The sequence below is a fragment of the Dama dama genome, chromosome 26 (genome assembly GCF_033118175.1).
Source record: "Dama dama isolate Ldn47 chromosome 26, ASM3311817v1, whole genome shotgun sequence".
NCBI classification, from domain to species: Eukaryota; Metazoa; Chordata; class Mammalia; order Artiodactyla; family Cervidae; genus Dama; species Dama dama.
In genome coordinates, this window is record NC_083706.1 from 51,145,573 (window position 1) to 51,162,534 (window position 16,962).

General features: G+C 46.0%; 1 protein-coding gene across 1 annotated transcript in view; it reads right to left on the reverse strand.

Annotated features, from left to right (window-relative positions):
- Positions 1–16,962, reverse strand: part of PRKN (parkin RBR E3 ubiquitin protein ligase) — a 1,218,605-nt gene that overhangs the window by 282,207 nt on the left and 919,436 nt on the right. The window lies entirely within an intron of this gene.

Genomic DNA, 16,962 nt, shown 5'->3' on the forward strand with positions numbered 1-16,962 from the left:
GAGAGAATTAAGTGAAAATCGCTCAGTTGTGTCCAAGTCTTTGTGACTCCATGGACTGCCTAGTCATGGAATCCTCCAGGCCAGAATACTGGAGTGGGTAGCTCTTCCCTTCTCCAGGAGATCTTCCCAACCCAGGAATCGAACCCAGGTCTCCCGCATTCCAGGCAGATTCTTCACCAGCTGAGCCATGAGGGAAGCCCAAGAATACTGGAGTGGGTAGCCTATCCCTTCTCCAGCGGATCTTCCCAACCCAGGAATTGAACCAGGGTCTCCGGCATCACATTGAATGTTGATCCTGAAAAGGCATGTTTTTTTAAACTGTGCTTGAGAGAGTCCTACTATTTTTGGGGAGGTTGGTCATATCTCAAGGAAAAAGGAGCCCTTGGGGTCTGGATGCCTAGTAGCACCCCCACCTGGGCCCGCCCACCACCCCCCAAAAACTTCCTCTTCTGAAAACTGGACCAGTAGTCTCTTTGTAAAGTTGAAGTGAGAATTGAACGAGACGCCTTAAAATAACTGGCATTATATGACAAGCGTGGTATGTTCTTGATAAACAGAAACAACTGTTGATTATTATTCATATCACCATCATCATCAATTTCAGAACAAATTAATGAAATAAATCCCATTTACTTAAATCTATCAGGTTCCTCAAAGCACAGAGTGTCTGAAAAACCTTGCCATGCTTCCAATAATTTCACAGTTCTGATAGCTTTCAGGTTCAAAAGTATTTATACCTGAAAGCTGCTGTTCCATGAGAATAAAATGCACACACACAAAGCTTGGTTCTACCCAATCTGTCATTTATAATTCACGGAGCTCATCGGGCACTCTCAGCAGGCATCCAAAGCATCTCATGAACCTCCTTAATAAAGGCGTTTGCTGCCCACTGTGCCCACGGTCCCACCCCAGGCACTCGAAGTGATGGATCAAAAACCACACCTTGCTCCCTGCTAGCAAAGGGTTTCTCTTCCAAACCGGACCCCTCGGTGGAGGCAATCCCCCACTTGGAAGAGAACCAAGAGACGCAGCACATGTAAACATCCAAGTACAAAAACTGTTTTCCTCCCAAATGCCCATCACAGATGACAGCGAGAAGCCTGCGGGGAGCACCCTGCACCCCAAGGGCGCCATGAGGCTGAGCTGCCTGGAGGACTGGGGCCCTACTTGCCGGGCACGTGGCTCTGTGACGGCCGGCCCCCCGGGACTGGGCTGCAGCCTCAGCCACCGCAGGGAGTGGGAGGGGAGAAGCCAAGCAACTGTACTCCCCTGGGCGGGTGAGGGTGGGCGGGTTGGCCAAAGGGAGCAGGAGTCAGTGTGGAGAACTTCTAGAAACGCCCACTGAGGACTGAGTCCCAGCTAGGGCTTCAAGCCTTCAAAATGCTGAGCTTCCACAAGTGGAATGTCCTCTAAACAACAGGATTCGCTCTTATAAGAAGGAAGTAAGTCAGAAAGAGAAAGACAAATACCGCATGTTGCCGCATATATATGGAATCTAGAAAGATGGTACCAACAATCTTACGTGCAGGGCAGCAAAGGAGACACAGACCAAAAGAACAGACTTGGGGACTCAGCAGGGGAAGCAGAGGGTGGGACGATTTGAGAGAATAGCACTTAAACATGTCCATTACCGTATGTGAAATAGACGGCCGGTGCAAGTTCAATGCATGAAGCAGGGCACGCATAGCTGGTGCTCTGTGACATCCTGAAGGGACGGGGTGGGGAGGGAAGTGGTGGGGGGCTTAGGATGGAGGGGGGGCACATGCACATCTATGGCAGATTCACACAAATGTGTGGCAAAAAGCATCACAATATTATAATTATCCTCCAGTTAAAAAAATTGAAAAGACAGTTTGTCATTTTAAATGAAACCACGTGGCATGTAACATCCCTAGAGCTCTGGCTGGTAAGTCCTACCAGACCCCCCAAACAGCTCACAGCCAGACTGCTAAGGTAAGACAAGATATGAAAACCTTTACAGTGCGCTTCATGAACGTCGCCAAGTGCGGCAAATCCGAGACACAAATGATTACAGGCGTTCTGAAAGAACCAAATGCAAGTGGAACATAAAATAATCTAGAAAAGGAACTTTGCACGGCATGAGAACACTTTAATTAAAAGAAAAAAAAAAAAACCAACGTGTCCATGTTAACATGAGGGGGAGTCTTGGTTACCAGGAATTCACTGAACAGTTTATATTCAATGGGGGCATGAAAATGCTTTTTGAAATGTTTTGCTCTGATTGGTCAGAGGCATACTTTTCTCTTTCTGTATTTCTATTCTGTCTCTCTCTGCCGGTTGCTAGATGTGCACACTTGAGGATGTGTGCGCAGCTGTGTGCTCACACACACACACACACACACACACACACACACACAAAGAACAACTCCTCAGGGCTTTTCCTCCACTGGAAATTTGCAAGAGCTAAAAAAGGAACAAAGTCCAGTGTCTATGAATAGCTGCTGAAATCAAAACATATGCTGACACATGTTTGGTAGAAACACTTTATCCTATTTAGGACTGCAGAAAATATTTGGGAAGAAAAACTAATAAAAAAAAATGCAAGGAGTGAACTATCTCTTGTTCGAATTCTAATTTCCCCTAGCAGCACATTAAAATGTGCTGTTCAAATTGATAGCGTCCACGTTCAAAGAGCATGAAAATAAACCCAACCACGTCTGCATGCCCGTGTCAGGGAGCGGCTCCTGCTGCCAATTAGAAGCGAAACTCCAGTGTGGCCAGCGGCTCCTGAGACGGCCACGACAGAGAGGGCTTCTTTAGGTTTTTATATTTGTGATTCAGTTTTAACAACAGTCGGAGCATCACACATTTTGTTCATTAGCAGAGATGAGGCCTAAGGTTACAAAAGCTGTAGAAAGCATCATCCTTAATTGTGTGGGCAGAGCTTCTACAATTTGGAAAGAGATGAATAAATGGCACTCGGGCCAGACATGGGCACCTGTAGCTTCTGGGCAACCTAAACACTCCCATCCAACGAACTTTAAAAGAAAGTGAAAGTGTCAGTCTCTCAGTCGTGTCTGACCCTTGCAACCCCATGGACTAGCCCGCCAGGCTCCTCAGTCCATGGGATTCTCCATGCAAGAGTACTGGAGTGGGTTGCCATTTCCTTCTCCAGGGGATCTTCCCAACCCAGGGATCAAACCCAGGTCTCCTGTATTGCAGGCAGATTCTTTACCATCTGAGCCACCAGGGAAGTCCCTTGCCCTCCTCATATACCCAGCATGTCTCGTCTTTAAAATGACAGCTACTTTTGCCGAACCTAAATTCTATGATCTTCGGTTTTATTTCTTTTGGAAAAAACAAAATATACCACTTCGCTCTAAAGTCCAGGATCTTTTGCCCCTGGATTCCCTCTTTTTCATGAACCAAGGGACAACAGAACTCATCTCACTTTCCCAGAGGTCCCCGAGTCCTTCCCACAGTCGAGGGATCTCAGGAGGAAGCCGGCCCATTCCTGGACCTGGAGGGCCCAGCCACTGGCTTGTCACCTGCCGATGTTGGCTGTGGGAGGTGCCCGTTCCCTGCCCCAGACTGCCTCGTGCTGTGCCGTGGGCTGACGGAGAAGGAAGCCGGGAGGCAGGGCTCCCCCCAAACTCCTCTCCTGCGCATGGGTGGGGGGAGTCCTATCAAGCAACCCTTAGCAGGGGATATCGGAGGTCATGATGGGGGAGCGCCCACTTGAAGAATTTATGAAATGGAGTCTTTCTGTCACATCGATAAACAAGGCTGTCACAGCCATCTGCGTGATTTTAGCCCTCCAAATGTGAATTTCTGAGCCTGGAGGGTGTCCAGCCATCAGTCACAGCCCCATGGTGAGCATTGGCCAAAGATAACTGAGATGAATATGAAAGGAACAATTTCAGTAACTCTGACTCTTGCATCTTCCCATACATCAGTTCAGTCATTCAGTTGTGTCCAACTCTTTGTGACCCCCATGGACTGCAGCATGCCAGGCTTTTCTGTCCATCACTAACTCCTGAGCTTATTCAAACTCATGTCCATCTAGTGGGTGATGCCATCCAACCATCTCATCCTCTGTTGTCCCATTTTCCTGCCTTCAATCTTTCCCAGCATCAGGGTCTTTTCAAATGAATCAGTTCTTCGCATGAGGTGGCCAAAGTATTAGAGTTTCACTTTCAGCATCAGTCCTTCCAATGAATACCCAGGACTGATCTCCTTTAAGATGGACTGGTTGGATCTCCTTGCAGTCCAAGGGACTCTCAAGAGTCTTCTCCAACACCACAGTTCAAAAGCATTAATTCTTCAGCACTCAGCTTTCTTTATAGTCCAACTCTCACATCCATACATGACTACTGGAAAAACCATAGCTTTGACTGGACAGACCTTTGTTGGCAAAGTAATGTCTCTGCTTTTTAATATGCTGTCTAGATTGGTCATAACTTTTCTTCCAAGGAGCAAGCATCTTTTAATTTCAAGGCATGTCATATAATTTCCCATACATAGAAAAGTGCTAAATTTCTTAACTTGAGATTTCTGGTTTCCCTTCAATAACAATAATCTTTTGATGCTCAGACTACCTGTCCCTCATGGCAAGCTTCTGTATAAACTAACTCCTCCCCCCCAGTCCCACCACCCTCCCACCTCCTCAGAACAGTTCTCTCAGGGTCACTTGAGATGCTGTCTCCTGGGCATGAAGTCCTAAAAATTCCCACCAATAAAATATAACTCTCAACGTCTAGGCTGTGACTACTTTCTTAAGTCGACAGATTTAACTGTTGGGACAACAGTAAGAGTCATCTTCGGTCCATGAAGTGTCTGTCTCTCTCCCCAAGGCCTAGATGGATTTTGGACACACGTGGACCTGGATGTGAATCCCGGCTGTGTTTTGTCGCTGGCTGTGTGTCCTCTGATGATGTAACTTCCCCGAGTCTCAGTTCCTTCGTCTACTGAGTAGGACAGAGCACACACCATGGTTAGGGTCCAGTTAGATGTGCTCCTAAAGTGCCAGCGGAGAACCCTGAGTGATGAGTGGTCCGTGACCCGCCAATATCCAGGAACACGGGCCCAGCCCTGGCCCTCTCCCCTTTCCCGCATTTCAGGGTGGGCTCCCAAGCCTTGACCTCCAGGCCCCTGCAGTTCAGACACCAGTGTTGATTCTGCAGGGAGAATGATGAAGCCGAAGAGGATCTTCTAAGAAAGAAGGGTGGAATACAGACAACATACGCATCTGTTTTTTGCTTGTTTATTCACATATTTTTTGGTTCTTGCCTGCATGCTCTAAATTTTGTCTGATTGCCTCTACTTTATACACGGAGCTGACAGGGGTGACTGGGGTCAAACAGCAAAGTGAAGTCCGCAAAGTGAAGGGTGCCACCTTCACGCACCAGTTCGGTTCATGACAACCAGTGTGTGTGGCGGGTACTCAATAATCTGATCCCCCAGGCAGTGGAGGCATGAAGAGGTGAGGCCTCTCGCCCAGGCTGCTCAGCAAGAAAGGAGCAGAGACAGAACTTGGACCTGGCCAGCTAGGCTCCCCGCAGAGCCGCGTCCTTACCCACCATGCAACACTGCCTCCCGGGACGGCTATGTGTGTGCCAGGGTTCTCAGCATTGGCTGCACTTTGAAGACACCTGGGGAACTTTTAACAAACATGGATGCTACTAAGTGCTGGATTGCGTTCCTCCAAATTCAGATGTTGAAGACCTAAAGCCCAGGACCTCAAGATTATGACTAAGGGATGCTTAAGTAAAATGAGATCGTTAGATTGGTCCCTAATCCAGTATGACTGGTGTCCTTGTAAGAAACAATTAGGACATAGACACACATAGACGGAAGACAAAGTGAAAATAAAGAAAGAACACTGTCATCTACGAGCCTAGGAGGGAGGCCTCAGAAAGGTGGCCTCGGTGACCCTGCCAACACCTTGATCCTAGAGGTCTAGGCTCCAGAACTGTGAGAAAAGACCTGCCTACTGTTTGCTTAAGCCCCTAGTTCCTAGGTGGTTCAGTGGTAGAAATCTGCTTGCCGATGCAGAAGTCATAAGAGACGTGGGTTGGATCCCTGGGTCAGGAAGATCCCCTGGAGAAGAAAACGACAACCCACTCCAGTATTCTTGCCTGGGAGATCCCACGGACAGAGGAGCCTGGAGGGCTACAGGGCACGGGGTCGCAAAGAGTCGGACCCGATGGAGCACGGCTCACAGTACTGCAGCTCTAGCAAACAACACAAACACCAAGGCCTTCTCCAGCGGCCAGCGGAGAACCTCTGGGTGCGGCTGGGGCAGCCTTATGTTTCTAAAGCTCTTATGTTGCTACCTTATGTTAGCAACCTTATGTTGCTAACACGTGGGGACGTTGTTGATGCCATGCATCATGTGCAAGGCATGATCTGTGCCTAGCTCCTTGTGTGGTCAGTGAGATCCTCTGAGGGTTGAGTACATCCCTGCCTATCAGACCCCACACAGGACCCAACCCAGGACCAGGGCTCCTGCAGGGCGCTCCAGCCTTTCCCTTCTGAAGTCTCCCTGGGAGGGCCAAGTTTTCTCTGAGGATGTTGCCAGACTCCTTTCTTTGCTTATCAATAAGACCAGTGATGATTTCCATTATGAAGATAGGTGAACATGAGAGAAATAAGAAAATAAAGACACAGGACCTATGAATTTTTCTGGCAACGGAACTCTGCCTTTGCTTAGTAATAATGGTACAAATAATTAGTAACTGCCAAAGCATCATCCATTAATCCTCATGCTTAACATTACGGCATTTGGGTGAAACTGCATCTTGATTCATTAGATCTCACTTTGAAAAATTGAAAAAAAAAGTTTTACTTTTCTGTTTTCAGTCACCTTGAAATAATGAAAGTCAAAATAAATCCAACTGTCTCTGGAAAATGTGTCTGTTTTTAAATATTCAATAAGCCATTTAAAGCTTTGCAGATCATTAAGTATCTCCCTCTATAAAATCTATGGTTCTTCAATTAAAATTCTATCCCAGGCTTGGCTGTCCAAACAATAATGCATTTATCTGGTATAATAAAAATTAAAACTGGAATATTTATTCCAGGTCTGAGAAGCATTTTGGAACAAAATCTCTTTCTCTCATGCACACACACACACACACACACACACACACATACATCACATACACACACATACCCAGAGGAGTTAATTTAGTTGGTTTTCTTTGTTTTCCGATTGCCAAACAAGTTTCCTCTGTTGAACAGCCTGCAAATCTATCCTCACAATTCTAGTTTATCATAGTGTATTTTTATCTTTCTTCTAACTGAGGATGCTATACTTAAAACTACAGTGTTCCAGGAGCCCACTTCGATTCATGCTATATTCCCATTAGTGGCATTGACTCCTTAAGATATCTATTTAAAGTCAGATAGATATTTGGCTCACAGCATAATAGAGTTGGGGTCTGTGGAAGTTCATCAAACAAATTAACACTATTGACACCTACACAGACACTGGAGAGAGTTGAAAAGAATATCACAGGGATTTTGTAAAAGCCACGTCCTACTGTGGAGCTGAGGAAACTGCAGAGAATAAGTATGCCAGGTGGAATCAAACAGCGTGGTGCAGTTAAATGGTCTGAGATATTGCAAAGCCAGGAGCATCCTTCTCTTCGCTTCCAAATGAATCTTCTGCACAAAGAAGAGTGCTTTCCCACCACTTCGGAGATGAATCGGTTCCCTGAAATGGTCATAATTCAACCAGAGTACCCACTGTCATGTCTCTGCCTGCCAGTCCCGCCGACAGAACTCATTTCAGTTGATTTTTCCAGCAGGGGACAAAGAGGGCAGCTGCTCACCACGCCGGGGACGGGAGGTCCCTCTGTCCAAAATCTCTCTTGTCAGACCGCAGGAAGAAGCTGGGGGCTGAAAATGGTGCATACTGTGCGTGTGCTGGGGGAGAGGCTGAGCCACCTGGAGAACATCAGCAAAGCCAGAGGTGGCCCCCACCTGAAGTGGGTCCCTGGGTCGCTGTTACGATGCGCAGAGGTACCGTCTCTCAGGGGCAGCGGAAACAGGCGTGTGATGCAGCAATGCCTGCGGGCAGGCTGCCGGCCTCAGGTGCGGACCGACTGGACAAAGAGGGACGCCCGCAAGCTCCCAAGGAGCGGGAAGCCTGGCTCTTCAGACGCAGGAGGAGAAACACAGTATGACGGCCCTTACAGGTGCAATCTAAAAAGACATGACACGAATGGACTTACTTACAAAACAGAAAGAGGCTCACAGCCTGAGCGGACGAGCGTATGGTCGCCGGCGGGAAGGGACAGTTGGGGAGTCTGGAATGGACATGGACGCGCTGCTATATTTAAAGTGGATAACCCACAGGACCTGCAGTGCAGCACAGGGAACTCTGCTCAATATTCTGTGGCGGCCCGGAGGGGAGGGGATCTGGGGGAGAGCAGACACGTGTGTATATATGGCTGAGTCCCTTCACTGTTCACCTGAAACACTACCAACATTGTCAATTGGCTATACCCCAATACAAAATAAAAAGTTAAAAAAAAAAGCAAAAATATACATATAAATACGGCTGTCTCTTTGGAGACCTGGAGCGTGGCAGTGGAGGCGGTCCTCAGGCTGGGCGACCTCAGGGGGATGTGACATCAGCCCACTTCTCATCGGTGTGCTGTGCTGTGTGCTGGGCCCAGAATAGCTCATTTAATCCTTCCAACGACCTGTGGGAGGGACGCAAATACACACCACCCTGCCCCCACCGCCTGGTATCACAGAGGCAGAGGGAAGTGCCTTTCCCGCAAAGTCAAGCAGGTCACCCAGCTCGTGAGCCTGGGGAGGAGGCTGGAAATCTGGGGGTTTGTGCCCACAGCCTCACCGGTTACACACACTCCTGACCTTGGGTCTATTCAACTCATCTCAAGAGTGACAGAGGATTCAAGCAGACCTGGGGGCCATTCGGAAATGAAGATGGGGGAGTCTGGGGGGTTCACTCACTGCCTTTAGGGTTTGAGGAGAGCTTTGTGATTTATCTGGAGGATATCCATCTTGGGTCTAATAAATTTAGATTTTTTCATCATAGGTGATCCTGCATATTCCTAGGCCTTGGCCAGGGAATGAGAACTCAGAAAAGGGAAACTGATGAACCAATGCAAGTACTTCCCCTTTATAATACTTTCTCATGATGAAGAGAAAGGAAGAGTTAAGGATGCGCTAAGTGGCTGCACTGTCCTGAGAGCTATGCTGCGTGTGATGTCTGGGATCATCCCCAATGCAGCAGTGATGACGCTGAGGCCAGGGACAGCTACAGAATGACGCAGATGGGCTGGCCAGTGCTCCCTCCTCAAAGCCATGCCCAAGAAGGAAGAATTACACAGCAGCTGAAGGAGACCTTGAAAATCATCCCATTTTCAGTAGGGGACACTAAAGCTGATGGTAGTCGACAGTTTACAAAATCCAAATTCCTAATGGTGGGACAGAAAAGAGAAAGCAGGTTTCTGACTCCTGATGCAGAGATTTTCCCCCTCATGCTGGGGTAAATAAGATGCCCACAGACTCATCAACCAGGAAACGTAAAAACTAAAGAGAAATTATTTTGGAATATAGTAGAATCACATCTTTCCATAACTGACAATAATCAAAGAACAGGTAGTCTCTTGTTTAAATGAATACTGTTAGAACATCTGGTCTTATCAAATGAGGCTATTTACATGTGATGACAGATGGCCGGCAGTGAAAATGCTTTGCTAGTCTGATTACAACAAATTCTAATAAACCCAAATCCTCTCTGTCATCAGGTGTCTTCCTGGGCCCCAGCTCACCCGGGAGGCTATGTCTATTATGAAGACAGAGGCATGGAAGCATTTGTCAATAACTTGCCATGTAAACTCTTTTGAGTGTAAAGGAATGCTTTTGATTTTAAAGAATGACAGGCTCTATGCAAAGCTGTTTGCTTTATTTCCTTGCTTTTCTTCTTCATGGAGGAGGGCCCAATGGAAGGAAGGTTGATAGCTGCATAGATGGAACAACAGTGGAAATGGGTTAGTGGAAAATGAAGTGAAAGCGTTAGTTGCTGACTCTTTGTAACCCCATGGACTGTAGCCCTCCAGGCTCCTCTGTCCATGGGATTCTCCAGGCAAGAGTACCAGAGCTGGTTGCCAATTCCTCCTCCAGGGGGTCTTCCCGACCCAGGGATCGAATCTGGGTCTCCTGCATTGCAGGCGGATTCTTTATCGTCTGATCCACCAGGGAAGTACCCAAGTGTCAAACAGAGGAAGGGAAAGGTAAGTGGAGGCTGAATTGCTGGATGATTAATGATAAAGATTACTCAAAACTAAGTAACATATTGCCATGGACAGTCCAGAAAGCCCTCTATTTAAAAACAAAATTAATATGTTGATGCCTTTTTTGAGACTTCGTCAAATGTACACAGGAGAAAACCTCTGGGACGAACGTGCTTGTCTGTGCTCACAAAGAGCTAAGTGTGAATGGAGATGCCTCTTCATCCTCAGAAGCCCCTCAAGGCTTGGTCCTTGGGGCTGGCACCCCCCTCCCACACCATCCATCACCCGGTAATTCCTCCTCCTCCCTGAGCTCTCTTGGAAGCTCGCGTGTCCATCTCTAATCCACCAAGCGCTCTGGGCAGGTGCTGTTACCCGGGCTTCAGGGCACAGGGCCTGGTAGGAGAAGACTGGAGCATGCCGAGTGCCGGCCGGCATGGAGCCCAGGCCCTGTGGGCCGGGAGCCCCAGCATACTGCTGTGACCCAGCTGTGAGGACACACGAGAGCCCCACGCAGGCCTCCCCCCACCCCCTTTGTCCACGCGAACCACAGTGTTTATGCACCAAGGGCATCTCTGCCACCCAGCCTGGATTTGCAGGCCAGGAAGCTGGGGAGCAGGAGCTGGAGGTGGGGAGTGGGACTGAGGGGGGTGCCCTTCACCAGCTCTGGCCTCCGGCCGGGTGGCCATCCCCCCGGAGATGGACTGGACTGGGCCGGACCTCTTCGAACAGAATGGCCTTGGTGCTCAGGCTGCCGCTGTTGGCAAATGCTATTTCTGCGGGGAGCAGACGGGGCTGAAAAGGGTGGAGTGTGTCCCTCACGGGCAGACAGAGATACCCCTTCGACGCAAGGTTCCTCCTAACTTAAACGTCTGCCTCGGAGAAGCCGCTTTCCTCGACTTGGATGGCTCCGTGAATAACGGCATCGCTAAAGGGCAGGAGAGCCAAGTCTAAACTAAGAAGGAGGTGTGTTAGAACACGGGAGGAAAGCTCTGAGTCCACGTGAGGTGTTTTAAAGCTCCATTCGAAGGGCACAGTGACAGCAACAAAGGCGCCAACGTCAAGAACAGGATCTATGTTTGGGACCAGCTGCCTGAGCGCTTTACCTGGAGACGCTAATTTTACGTGAAGATGTGCAGGGAAATAGTGCGAGCTGTTGAAGGGGCCGTGCCATCACATAAAACGCCTCCTCCGAATTTATTCACCACGGCCGCAGCCTGAAGCATCTCTGCAAGCTGATGGAGCGCGGCCTCAAAAATGGCTTGCAGTGAAGCTTTACGTAAACCTCTGTTGCTGGAAGGGGTGAGATGCTTTTATAAACCACTCAATCAGGCTGAAATTGGAAGCTGGCAGTTTTCAGTTTTTCAGAGTTACTCATTCATGTATGAGATGCTCCTGGGGTTCCCTTTGTCGCTCTGAGCCCAAGCCCTTGTGCTGCCATCTAAATGCACCAGGTGACAGGAGTCCCCATTAAGGCCTAGCGATGGAGGAGGTGACGTCATCTGGGTCGATTTCATTACCATAAATAAATGTCAAATGGCTGCAATAGATTTTCTCTGATTAAACTGTCAAGGACAAAATCATGCAAGAACAATGATTTTTTTTTTTAAATATTCATGGTAAAAAAGGAAGAGAAGAAAAAGTAACGAAAATACCTACATACTATTATGTCTACAGGTCCCCAACTTTTAACTCAGAAAAAATAAAACGTCTAGTCGCGTATAAGCAGGTAAGTGCCTCGTTCCCAGCTGTGTCCCAAACTGTCTTTCGTGTGCTGTTAGTGGGCAACACTGCACTGTCCCCTCTCCATGACCAGCACTGCCATCAGTTCTAAAGAAAATGCTTAAAGGAATTATGACTTATTGTTGTGGTTTAGTCACTAAGTCGTGTCTGACTCTTTCATGACACCATGAACTGTAGCCCTCCAGCCTCCTCTGTCCATGGGATCTCCGAGGCAAGATTCCTAGAGTGGGTAGCCATTCCCTTCTCCGGGGATCTTCCTGACCCAGGGATTGAACCCGCGTCTCCTGTGTTGCAGGTGAGCTCTACACCGCTGAGTCACTGGGGGAACCACAGCTTATCTGGAGCTGAAAACTAAAATAGATCTCCTTTCTCTTTCTTTAAATTAAAAAAAAAAAAATGTCAAGCAAAATGCAAGGATGTGTGAAGCCTCAAGTTCTGAGAATCGGCCCCAAGTCTGTGGAGCATACTACTTTCCAAAGTACCTTATTTTCCAGGAGATCCCTGTTGACCTGCAGCAGATGGAGGGGAGGTCGGCCAGTCCGCGATGAATGGCATCAGGTGTGGCTTGGGCAGCTTCTAGCCCACCAACAGTGAAAGCAGTAGACTTGGTTTTACCTACACTCTTAAACCTTTTTCTCTCATGTCTATTTATGTTTTTCCATTCTCCTATGGGGCCAAGGTATTTTCTGTCAGTCAGAAGGTAGACAATGCCCACCACAGCTGGGACTTTCTGTTGCATAAGAACTTGGACTTCCTTCACGTTCACCTCTGAGTTTTTTTTTTTAAACAACAATATCCATTTAGACGGGCTCTATTTATCACCATTTTACAAATGAGACAGAAGCTCAGAGAGTGACTTGTCAAAGCCATATGCCTGGAAGGTCTAGGATTGGGCTGTGCAGCCATAGTCTATGAATTTAGAGCTCCTTCTAGTCTGTTCTTTCATCAAATGACCTTAGGAAATAACAGGATCAAGTGCTGACATCTTGAAAAGTAATTCTTGAAGATGAAAAAAAACCCACCTAGTTTCCTAAATGAAATGACAATGAGGTGTGTGTGTGTGTCTGTGTGTTTTGTGTGTGTTTGGGGTGTGTGCCTATGTGTTGTGTGTGTTTGTGTGTCTGGGGGTGTATATGTGTGTCTGGGGTGTGCTTGTGTTTCTGGGGTGTCTGTGTTTCTGTGTGTGTGTTGTTGTGTGTGTGTTGTGTGTGTCTGGGGTGTGTGCTGTGTGTGTTTCTGTGTGTGTGTGTGTGTCTGGGGTGTATATGTGTGTCTGGGGTGTGCTTGTGTTTCTGGGGTGTGTGTGTTTCTGTGTGTGTGTGTTGTGTGTGTGCTGTGTGTGTTTGGGGTGTGTGTGTGTGTCTGGGGGGTGTGTCTGGGGTGTGTGTGTGTGTGTTGTGTGTGTTTCTATGTATGTGTGTGTTGTGTGTGTCTGTTGTGTGCATCTGGGGTATGTGTGTTTCTGTGTGTGTGTGTGTCTGGGGTGTGTGTGTGTCTGTTGTGTGTGTTTCTGTGTGTCTGTGTGTTGTGTGTCTGGGGTGTGTGTGTGTGTCTGTTGTGTGTGTTTCTGTGTGTGTGCCTGTGTGTGTGTGTTGTGTATCTGGGGTGTGTGTGTGTGTTGTGTGTGTTTCTGTGTGTGTGTGTGTGTGTCTGTGTGTGTGTTGTGTGTGTCGGGTGTGTATGTGTGTGTCTGTTATGTGTCTGGGGTGTGTGTGTTGTGTGTTGTTGTGTGTGTTTCTGTGTGTGTGTGTTGTGTGTGTGTGTGTGTCTGTGTGTGTGTGTCTGTTGTGTGTGTCTGGGGTGTGTGCATGTGTGTGTCTGGGGTGTGTGTGTTGTGTGTTGTGTGTGTGTTTCTGTGTGTGTGTGTGTCTGTGTGTGTCGGGTGTGTATGTGTGTGTCTGTTATGTGTCTGGGGTGTGTGTGTTGTGTGTTGTGTGTGTGTGTGTCTGTGTGTGTGTTGTGTGTGTCTGTGTGTGTTGTGTGTCTGGGGTGTGTGTGTGTGTCTGTTGTGTGTGTCTGGGGTGTGTGTGTGTGTGTTGTTGTCTGTGTGTCTGCGGGGCAGGGGCATCCTTTCTCCGGGCGTGCAGGGGAAGCCTGCAGCGTCAGCCCACAGGAGACTGAGTCGGCTGCAGTACCAGCCAGCCCCTCACTGTGCATCTACGCCACCTTTTCCATTATTGCTTTTCAGAAATCAGCATCGCAAATTACCCTCAGTAATAGCTCAGAGAATTGCCGAGAACAGTAAATCTCTTCTTACTGTCAAATCTTTGCTTGTTTTATAATGTTTTCTTTGATAAGCAGGGTTGACTGGGAAAGAAAAAAACAATTATTTTTTTAAGGGATGAAAATACAAAAAAAAAAAAAAGAAAATACAGTTTAAATAGTGTCATATGGAATAAATTAACTTACAGGAAGGGGATATCTCTGATCTTCCAAAAACCTTTGCTCACTGAGCAGATTGGCCAGTGGGTCCTTGGTGGAGTTACATCCCTTCCAAGGAACCATTCAAACCTTCTACCCAATATTTCGCACTATGTTCAGAATACGTTCACGGCCTAAGACAAGGAGTCTAACAAGGGCAGAGAGTCACATGCTGCCCTAAGACTCCTGTACCACACGCCGCCCCGACAGCCCGAGTTCCACCATCCCTTCTCAAACTCCACCCTGGCCAATGAACCACACTTCCTACCAAACGTTTTCCCAACAGTGATGAAGTTTCAGCCTGGATAGAGAGTTTACACACTTTTTTTCTTGAGTTTGCAGAACTAATCATCTAAGAAAAAGTTTAGTGTATAGACTTCTGGCTGGCATAAAATAACGATCCCCCCCAATACTCTGGATTTGATTATCTCATGCAGTGCAATAGAAATTGAAGGATCTATCTCACTTATAAGAAAAACTTTGCGAGTTGATTTGAAAATCTACCTTGAAGTTATTTAGCTGTCTGTTCCTTTTGTTTTAGTATTTTCATCTGTCAAGAAATTAGTTTTGTCCATAAATGTAATCAATATGGAATGTAAAATCATCAAATTACAAAAATAGATTTAGAGTTCTCATGATAAAGTGTACCTTAAACTTGAAGCAATACAAATGTAAATTAGATACAGATATTTGGACATCTTGCTTATTACATTTCTTTGGCAAGTGACAGAAAAATGATTGCAGTGCTTGTTTATTTTAATAAAAATTTGATCTCTTTCTAGAATTATTGTGATGTTTATGGAATATAATAGAGGGTTTCTGATGTGGACAAGAACTCAATAACCATCTTTCACTCAGGAAATAAAAGAGAAAGATCAAAGGATTCTTAGTTAAGTTTCTAGTCACTCACTTTTTAGAAAAGAACAAAACATTAGGAGTCAGGTGAAAGAAGCTGAACTTCAAAAAGCAGTGGAAGCATTTGGGGCAGCAGGAAGAAGATTTGGGGAGAAAAAGTCAAAATAGATGTTCTGGTGAGAACAGAGAGCAGGAGGAGGTCCCTACTATGATTAAAATTTGGTAGGTTAATCAGAAACTTGGTTCACAATTTTATTATTTTACAAACACATAAGTACACATTTATATCATAGTCTTTTCATAAAGGATCAAAGCTTCTATAAATTTTTTAAAGTAGGGGTCCACATACTGGAATGTCAGCTCATCATTCCAGGTTCAACTTCTTGAAAGTAAAACAAGGATGTAATGAGATTAGCAAAGCAACTAAAGGCAGAATTGCTTTAAATTTTTAGTTCTTTTTTCTTATAATTTTTTACAGTCATTCTGCCTACAGATAATGCAATAATAGCTTTCTAACAAATATGCTTTATTAAATATTTCCAAATGCCTCAACTTAGCTTTTCATAAAAACAACTCTTTTGGCATTCATCAGTTTATTTGATTTTAATTAAACTAAGAAATCTAGGCTTAAGCACAACTAGCAAAAAGAAGTCTGGAACAAACATAACTGACTGCGGTTGACGGTCACTAGTCTCCACGCTTCAGTGGGCCCTGGGCATCTCCTGGGATGTGTTTCAGAGGAACTAGGCGATGTTGACTAGCTTGGTGAATCTCTTTTGTATACACTGCTGGGACAAATATTTTTTATGCTATTAAACATAGGCGACTCAAATTCAATAGCTTCCTTTTGGAGAAACAAAATATTCTAAGTGGACTAAGTGGACATCTTTACCCCCCAAAGTTAAATGTATCTTAAATATAGGCCAGTGAATCGATATTAAAAATACACCTTGCATCCTACTTTAAATGAGTGTTTTACCGGTGCTATACAAGCATCTCTTGAAAAGATTCACTTCTCAAATCTATATGATGAATTCAGACAGAGAGGGACACCAGTCTCATCTCAAAAATCATCTGAATCTTGAGTTTATATACCTTTACTCTCATTAGATTGATACCTCTCCTGACCCCCTTTGTACTCTGCTATTTATGAAAAGCAAACATCTAGAAGAAAAAAATAAACTTCAATTTTTGGCACTAATAATTACAGTAATATCTACAAAGCTATCTGCAATGCATTACATACTTTCTCCAAAATCATTTATTTAATTAGCATTAATTGAATATCTACTACTTTCTGGCTCAGTAGATGTGTAATTATTTTTAGCCTAAGATCTCTCACGGGATCATTTCATTAATGCTAAAGGAACTGATAAGAGAGCTATTGACATCTGTGGCTAATTCCCATGACGATTGGTAAGGTCTTGTGGGAGAAAGACCATCTTTCTTCCAAGATGCCTTACTTAAAAGCACTAAAGGAGAAAAAAAATATAGCATTTCTTAGAGGGGTTCTAACTCCTTGTCGTGAGCCATGAGATACGCCTGGGAGTCAGCTTATCAGGAGTTTTATACATTTGGAGAGGCCGATTCTCTGTCCCAAATTTAGGTTATTGGAGATAAAGTCAGAGAGGCAATATATTTAACAGGGGGTAAGATTAGGACATTGGAACATAGATTGACAGTGCATGAAGAACTATTTTTAGGTCAGACTAAG